This window comes from Spea bombifrons, chromosome 1, assembly GCF_027358695.1.
Source record: "Spea bombifrons isolate aSpeBom1 chromosome 1, aSpeBom1.2.pri, whole genome shotgun sequence".
Taxonomy (NCBI): Eukaryota; Metazoa; Chordata; class Amphibia; order Anura; family Pelobatidae; genus Spea; species Spea bombifrons.
Window position 1 is genome coordinate 76,407,600 of NC_071087.1, and position 7,707 is coordinate 76,415,306.

The 7,707-nt window shown below is 42.8% G+C and overlaps 1 protein-coding gene across 1 annotated transcript in view; it reads right to left on the reverse strand.

The window, feature by feature from the left end:
• PIK3R2 (phosphoinositide-3-kinase regulatory subunit 2) overlaps window positions 1-2,209 on the reverse strand; it is a 49,557-nt gene extending 47,348 nt beyond the window's left edge. Inside the window, exon 1 of the mRNA XM_053464062.1 lies at window positions 2,100-2,209. The gene's annotated coding sequence lies outside the window, so the exon portion shown is untranslated. The remainder of the gene's footprint in view (window positions 1-2,099) is intronic.
• Window positions 2,210-7,707: the final 5,498 nt, after the last annotated feature.

Consider the following 7,707-nt stretch of genomic DNA (forward strand, 5'->3'; position numbering starts at 1 on the left):
AAGCATGCATTCAAAACAGCAGAATGTGTTTACATTTTACCAACCTGCATTGGGCAGCTATTTACCCACCATCTGGTAAACCCAGACATTCAAACTGGATACAGACAACTCATTAGTCTACATCAGTCATGAGTGGCTGCATTTGCCCTGTGGCTGTAACCTATACATTTGCATAGACAGCTCTTAGACAGCCAAGGTCAATTAGCAAGCTCAAAAGGTCAAAGGACCTGGTGACCAAGTGTAAAAAAACTCTGGACATCTGCTTCAACTACAGATCACCTGCAGTGCACATGGTTAATTATACCGATTATGTCTGCATAACAACTTTTCGGGTAGGGGTTAAAATGAAAACGATCATTGTTTCAGCTTGGTCTGTGAACAAAGTAGGCCACATATACATAGTAAGTCAACCATAACAATATAAAAAGAAAAGTGTCTAGTGCTTTTTAGATTTCTCAAAAACAATGACAAATATTAAAAAATGTACATGTATCCTCAAGATAGCAGCTAGATACTCTTAGTTATACAAGGAAGTAAAAATTGTTGCACTGAGGAAGTTACAAGCTTTGCCTTGTAATAAAAATAACTTGTGTTGTCAGATGGCTGTGATGTGTATATACATATATACACATATACACACACACATCTTTTGATACACAATGCATGACAGGCATTTTAACACTTAGTGAGTGGCAGTAAGTGTCAGAAATTGCAATGTAACATGCAATGAACACTAAAATACAGGTGCTGTATGCTTTATATATCCAATATAGAAGATGCCCGAACCATCAAAGAAAAATGAGGAGACTAGATGGGCTGAATGATACTTCATCAAGTAGTAACTGTTACTAAATAAATCACATCCAGCACTAGTCTGCAATATAATGAAACGGATGTGACAACAGGTAGGCTCAGGAATATAGGTAGCTCCCCAGTGGCTGATGAACATGCTACAATGTTTTGGATTAACAACATTTCGCTAGAAATTGTTATATATGTACAGTAACATGTTTATCAGACTAGAATGTAAAGCATATAACAATCAAAAAAGATATAATGTGATATAAGCGATGTGTCCTCCTATTGTAACATTGGGAAATTCTGTGCAGCCGGGGGGGGGGGGGCTGCAGCCTGCAACTGCAGCCCATTGGGTGGGGAGTCTGCAATCACTGCCTGCAACTGCAGCCCTTTGGGGGGGGCCTGCAGCAGCTGCCTGCAACTGAAGCCCTGGGGGGGGGGCTGCAGCAGCTGCCTGCAACTGCAGCCCTTGGGGGGGAGCCTGCAGCTGCTGCCTGCAACTGCAGCACTTGGGGGGGAGCCTGCAGCCGCTGAAGCCCTTGGGGGGGGTGTCTGCAATCGCTGCCTGCAACGGCAGCCCTTGGGGGGGTGTCTGCAATCGCTGACTGCAACTGCAGCTCTTGGGGGGGGTGTCTGCAATCGCTGCCTGCAACTGCAGCCCTTGGGGGGTGTCTGCAATCGCTGCCTGCAACTGCAGCCCTTGGGGGGGTCTGCAATCGCTGCCTGCAACTGCAGCCCTTGGGGAGGTCTGCAATCACTGCCTACAACTGCAGCCCTTGGGGAGGTCTGCAATCACTGCCTACAACTGCAGCCTTGGGAGAGTCTGCAATCGCTGCCTGCAACTGCAGCCCTGGGGGGGGTCTGCAATCGCTGCATGCAATTGCAGCCCTTGGGGGGGTCTGCAATCGCTGCCTGCAACTGCAGCCCTTGGGGGGGTTCTGCAATCGCTGCCTGCAACTGCAGCCCTTGGGGGGGAGCTCTGCAATCGCTGCCTGCAACTGCAGCCTTTGGGGGGGGGGTCTGCAATCGCTGAATGCGCACCAAAAAGGGGGGGGGCACAGCCCAGTAAAAGGCCCCAAGTCCGCATGCATTAAAGCCTATCGTAACCAGGATTTAATGTATGTTAGAGAAAGTCTGCTAACAAGCACACCAGTCTATACACATGTGAAAAGGCCCAAGCTGAGCTGGCAAGGAGACCCGCTAGCTGCCCCCTTATGCAGACCTCCCTTCTGTTAAGCTTTCTTATTCTAAACCCTTATACGCTCTTTATGTCCCCTTACTACCACGGGCTTTGAACTCACCAGTTACGGTGCTTTCCCCCTCTCCGACGCCCTCTGCTTAGGGCCGCTCCTTTCCTTTTCTTCTCCCAGCTTCACATGCTAAGATACCCGGGAGCTGCCATGTTGCAGCCAAGAGAGACTAAGAGGGGGGCGGAAACAGCCGAAGCGTCACGGGGAGAGACGAGGATTTACGGAAATAGCCGAGCACCTCAGTTTCGCGATACCCTGCGGGAAGGTATCTCGGCTACAAGTATTTTTGCTCCGCAAACAATTGCGACGATACTTTAAGAATTAGGTATAAAAGTTAGTCTGGTGCAAAGTTTTAAAACGGGCCATATCACCATAGAAACCAAGTGGATTATTCTTTCTTGAGCCTACTCATGTTGCCAGTGGCTGAGCGTATGCAGCGGCTTGGCTGCATTGCCCGATCTGCTGCCCAGTGTGTCAGGTGAGCAGCCCAGGCCCGTATACATATGCCAGCAAGTATGCCAACCTTTTTTTTTTTTTTTTTTTTTTTTTAAATAATTATATCCTTTTTTTAACATCTGATGCCCTGTATTCGAAAGCTACAAGTCTCATCATAATTCTGCTTCAGAGTGATGGGAGTTAAAAGAGGCTCATCGGCAAATTTTGTCTAATAAATTTTAAGAACTACATTTATTTTAATGTGAAGTGACAGGAAAGTTATGCATTAAACAGGGACAACTCTGCCCATTTGCAGGAGAAAAACATACCCTTATGATTAATGTACTTAAACCCTGGAATCGTTTTTCCATATTTCATAAAAATGCATAAAACAATCATTATTTATTTATTATTTTTTTTTTTAAATTTTGCATACTTTATTAATCAACCACAATGAATACAGCATCAGTGCAGGAATGACAATACAGAGTAGGTACAATACGAAGGCCCCTTTACAGGTCATGTACAGTTTCTGATCCATGGATCAGACATAATCGTTATAAATTATATATATTTTTTTATATACTATACTAAAATAGAGAAAAACCACTGCTGAACAATGACCCAATTTATGTTCCTCAACATCCCCTGATTACAGTGGAGGATCCCATTCCTCCTTTACATACTGTATTACCCTATAGTATATTTTTTAATAGTACTGGCTTTAGTATTGGAGTCCAAAATAGGATATGTCTCACCTCAATCCACAGCATATATCAGGGGTGTCCAGCGTGCGGCTCGCGGGCCAAATGCGGCCCGCCGGACTTCCAGGTGGACTGTCCCCCGGGACATTTTATAACACACACACACCAGGACAGGCTCTGCCACACCGACACCCAAACACACACACCAGGACAGGCTCTGCCACACTGACATCCAAACACACATACACCAGCACAGGCTCCGCCTGTCAAAAAATAATTGGGGGTTATAGGAAAGTGTATTCAAGGGGGGGGTCACATAAATCAATATACAAGGGTGTGGGGGCATAAATGCACAAAGGGGGCAATACACAAGGTTGTGGGGGGGACATTAATCAATACACAAGGGGTCAAAAATACAAAAGGGGCAGTTAATGACAAAGCAGTGTACAAAATAAATTTTTTATGCTTCAGCAGAGCCTGTCCTGGCGTGTGTGTGTTTGGGTGTCGGTGTGACAGGGCCTGTCCTGGTGTGTGTGTTTGGGTGTTGGTGTGGCAGACCCTGTCCTGGTGTGTGTGTGTGTGTTTGGATGTCGGTGTGACAGAGCCTGTCCTGGTGTGTGTGTTTGGGTGTCGGTGTGGCAGAGCCTGTCCTTGTGTGTGTGTTTGGGTGTCATGTGGTAGAGCCTGTCCTGGTGTGTGTGTTTTTGATGTCAGTGTGGCAGAGCCTGTCTTGGTGTGTGTGTTTGCCTGTCAGTGTGGCAGAGCCTGTCTTGGTGTGTGTGTGTGTGTGTGTGTGTGTGTGTGTTTGGGTGTCGGTGTGGCAGAGCCTGTCCTGGTGTGTGTGTGTTTGGGGGGCGGTGTGGTAGAGGCCTTATTTTCTCTCAGTGAAAAATGAGTGCGGCCCACGCACCTCCTTGTTTGACATTCATTTTCTCTGGTGTTGGGTACCCAAATCCCAAATAGTGACATATTATTTTTAATTTCTATTTATTTTATTTACATTATTCACTTTGTTGCTCCTTCTCTCTCTGATCCCACTGTTGATTGCAATGTGTGTGATCAGCCAGAGGGGGAACCATCTGTTCTCCTTCAGTGATCTTCCAGTGGGTGTCAGCATTGACACTTCTGGAAGGGAATGCTTAACTGCAAGGGTGCCATTATACACAGTTGGTCAGCAAGGAGCTAGCGATGTTTTCTTCTGTTGACAGGGGTAAAGTCCAGGGTGTCCGGGGGAAAGTCCTTGCACTGCAAAACAGGACATACAAGTGCATTCTAAGAAGTCTGTTGCCACCTTTTGTGGGTGTACCTGTACCTCCATTGCGGCAAGAGGGGGTTAAGGTTGCTGCTTCTTAAGAGAGATGTGGTCACTCATTAGTTAGTGCCTGTCCACTGAACAGCACTGTCTCTTCTCATTGTTTTGTCCCTAGAATCTCCCACCTAGTTACCTGTGCCCAGACATGCAGAAAGCCAAACAGGTGCGAAGCTCTGAAGAACATTGAGCGCTTAATTCAGTCTCTGCTACCCAGAGACACAAAGGTCACTAAAGGAAAAGCTTCGGTTTTATCTTCCTTACTTACTATTCACAATGAAGGGTCAACAGTGGCAGGTTTCCGCTGCAATATTTAACACTGCATAATTCAATAGATGAGAAGACAAAATCTCTCTGATTAACAATGCATTATTACAGTGTTACTCAAGCTCATCCTGTAGCAGAAGTTTACTGGGTTTGGCTCTTCATAAGGTATAGTGAAGTCAAGGAGTTTAAACCACAACTCTTTCTTTAGTGAATTGAACGCAAAGCGAAGGGACATTGTTGTGCTGTCACACATAACAAAATGTGGCAATTTACAATATATGCCCCCTGGAGGTCAGGTGTGCCATTCTCCTGTACACAAGGGCAAGACATAAAATTACCTGTGTGAAATTACTAGAAATAGCTGCTGCCTTGATTATTATCTTTCATTTATATAGCACCAACAGTATATAGGGCTTACAATACATACATTCAAGGGTTATGACAAAACTAGAATTGATAAACTAAGACAAACCGATACATTCAGTAAAGAGGGCTCTGCTCACACGCTTACACTAACTTGTTTTGTTAATCTCTCACTTAAAGAAGCCAAAAATGAGGTAAATAAATTCATTCATAAACATCTCTTTGTCTCAATATTATTTTTCTCCAGAGTTGTGGACCCAAATCGTACCATTTGATTTTGAAGTGTGTTTAGCGGTTAAAGTGCCGAGTGGTTGAGCAATGGGGAGGCTGTGGATTACATGTGTTGTGAGCCAAGCAGCAACAGTTTTCGGTTTTGAAATTCCATGAAAAGAATCACTATATGAAGCATTAACCTGTGAACAACGAATGAAAGAGTTCCTCAAATTTTGAGTTATACAGTAGATGTGGGAATTATGAACAAATAAGCACAGATATTTCCGTAACTCGGGCAAAACTACAGAATTGACAGTTTAAAACATATATGAGTTGTATGAAGTAATAACAATACCTGTATTATCCGGATAAATGTATAATATAGAGCATATTTTTACCTAGAGGAATTTATGGGATTTATAAAATTGTATTGCAATTTGAATGAATTTATGGGACTGGTGTATACATGAATTATCTAATTAAACTCCCCTGGTATCCACAATTCCCATGAGACAGACAATTATAATTATATTATCTGCCTTTACATAAAATTCTTTTTATCTAAATTTTCAGATAAATACTTTACATTTTATAACAATGTTTATCTCCAAAGGCATGGCATGGCCATGGGTGCTCACTTTGCACCATCATATGTAAATTTATTTATGGGCTATTGGGAGTGGTGCCACGTCTTTGGAGATGGGAATCCGTTTGTATCTTGTATTTATTGGTATGGTAGATACATTGATTACCTGCTGCAAGCCAATTTGTTTGTGGACTATGCCAATACACAGAATTTTAATTTGAAATGTAAAACTGATTACCATTCATTAGAGACCCTTTTTGGGGGGTTTGAAATTAATTGGGGATAAAATTAACAATTATAATAACAGAAAATTATAGAAAACCAACAGCAGGTAATACTAAATACTAAAGTATTGTTTTAGAGGATCAGGGAGAGGACATCACCAAACGTGCCACCATTTCGGCGGAAGTTCACTCTGGGTTATGTCCACGGAGGGGTGGACGAAGATAGAAGACTGAAGAAGATAGGTAAAGATAAAAGAGAGTAGATAAAAGATTTTTGTGGCTTCGTACGAATCACCGAATTTACCAAGATTTTGTACATTTGCAATTCGTACGAATCCAAATGCACATGTCTAAAATTTAATATGTTTCAGTATATGCAGTACATAAAATCAAAATCATATAAAAATATGTGATTATCAGACATATAATCACTAGACTTGTGCTTTCACTTTCATATAAATGTTATTTTTAATGAAAATTGCATGTTTCATATGAATCACTGAAAATAAGGGCGATCTCCAACGAAATTAATGAAAACAATTTGCAAAAGTGCTGAAAATTTGTTTGGATTCATTAGATTTATTACCACATGTAGCCGCTATTACAAGCTATTCGATGCCATTACAAGCCGTTTTGGCGCTCCTAGATAAGGTAATGTTGGAGGGACTGTGTGTGTGAGGGTACATATCAATAACTCATAGGCAGAAGTAGCCAAGAAAATGGGGGATGATCTCATTGATCGCTATGACTTTTCTCACCGTGGCCAATCCACATTTACAAGGGGAAGGGACAAGCATTAGATATGTAAGTGTGCTGACGCCATTTTAACTTGTCAGTAGCAACAGTTAGAGACTGATGAGCAGAGGCTAAGATTGATGCTCATTGCTCACCTACCATACTGCTAGTTAAGAGTTTATTTTAGTGCAGAATATGTACTGTTGTGGGGTGGATTGGAGAAGCTGTAGTGACTACTGTAGTGTATTACAAGAGCTGCAGCAGACATTTCCCCCCTGTTCCTTATTTGATTAAAACAGTTGCCCATTTATGCTACCAGCCAAACCTGTAATTTGTGGACAAATTATTTTATATTATCTTTCTATCATATCCTTTATTATTCTTCAATGATAAATGAATATTGGTCTGCCTGCCTAGGCCCAGTAGTCTGTTGCTGCTGCACCTCTTTGACTGTCCTAACTCTGGGGGAACCATATGTACATTAATACATATTAGTTGTTTCCTTTTTTCTTGATATTCAAAGAAACATCAGTTAGCTTCTGTCACGGAAGCCTCCGTGACTTGGGACTTGGGCGGCGCCTGGAGGCTGTATTTCCCATGATAGACAGTGGACACCTGGATTGCAGTACATACTTCCAGCAGGTGACAGTGGACACTAATTACAGTGCAATATCTGGATCATTTGCTTGAATTTATGTTTAAGTCACCCTGTATCTGATTAGGGGTACAGGGTGGCAACAGTGAGAGAGCCTGAGCTCTCTAGATCCCAGTTTCACCCTTCCTCCTGCCTGTCTGACCAGTATTATTGGTTCTGATGGCAGGA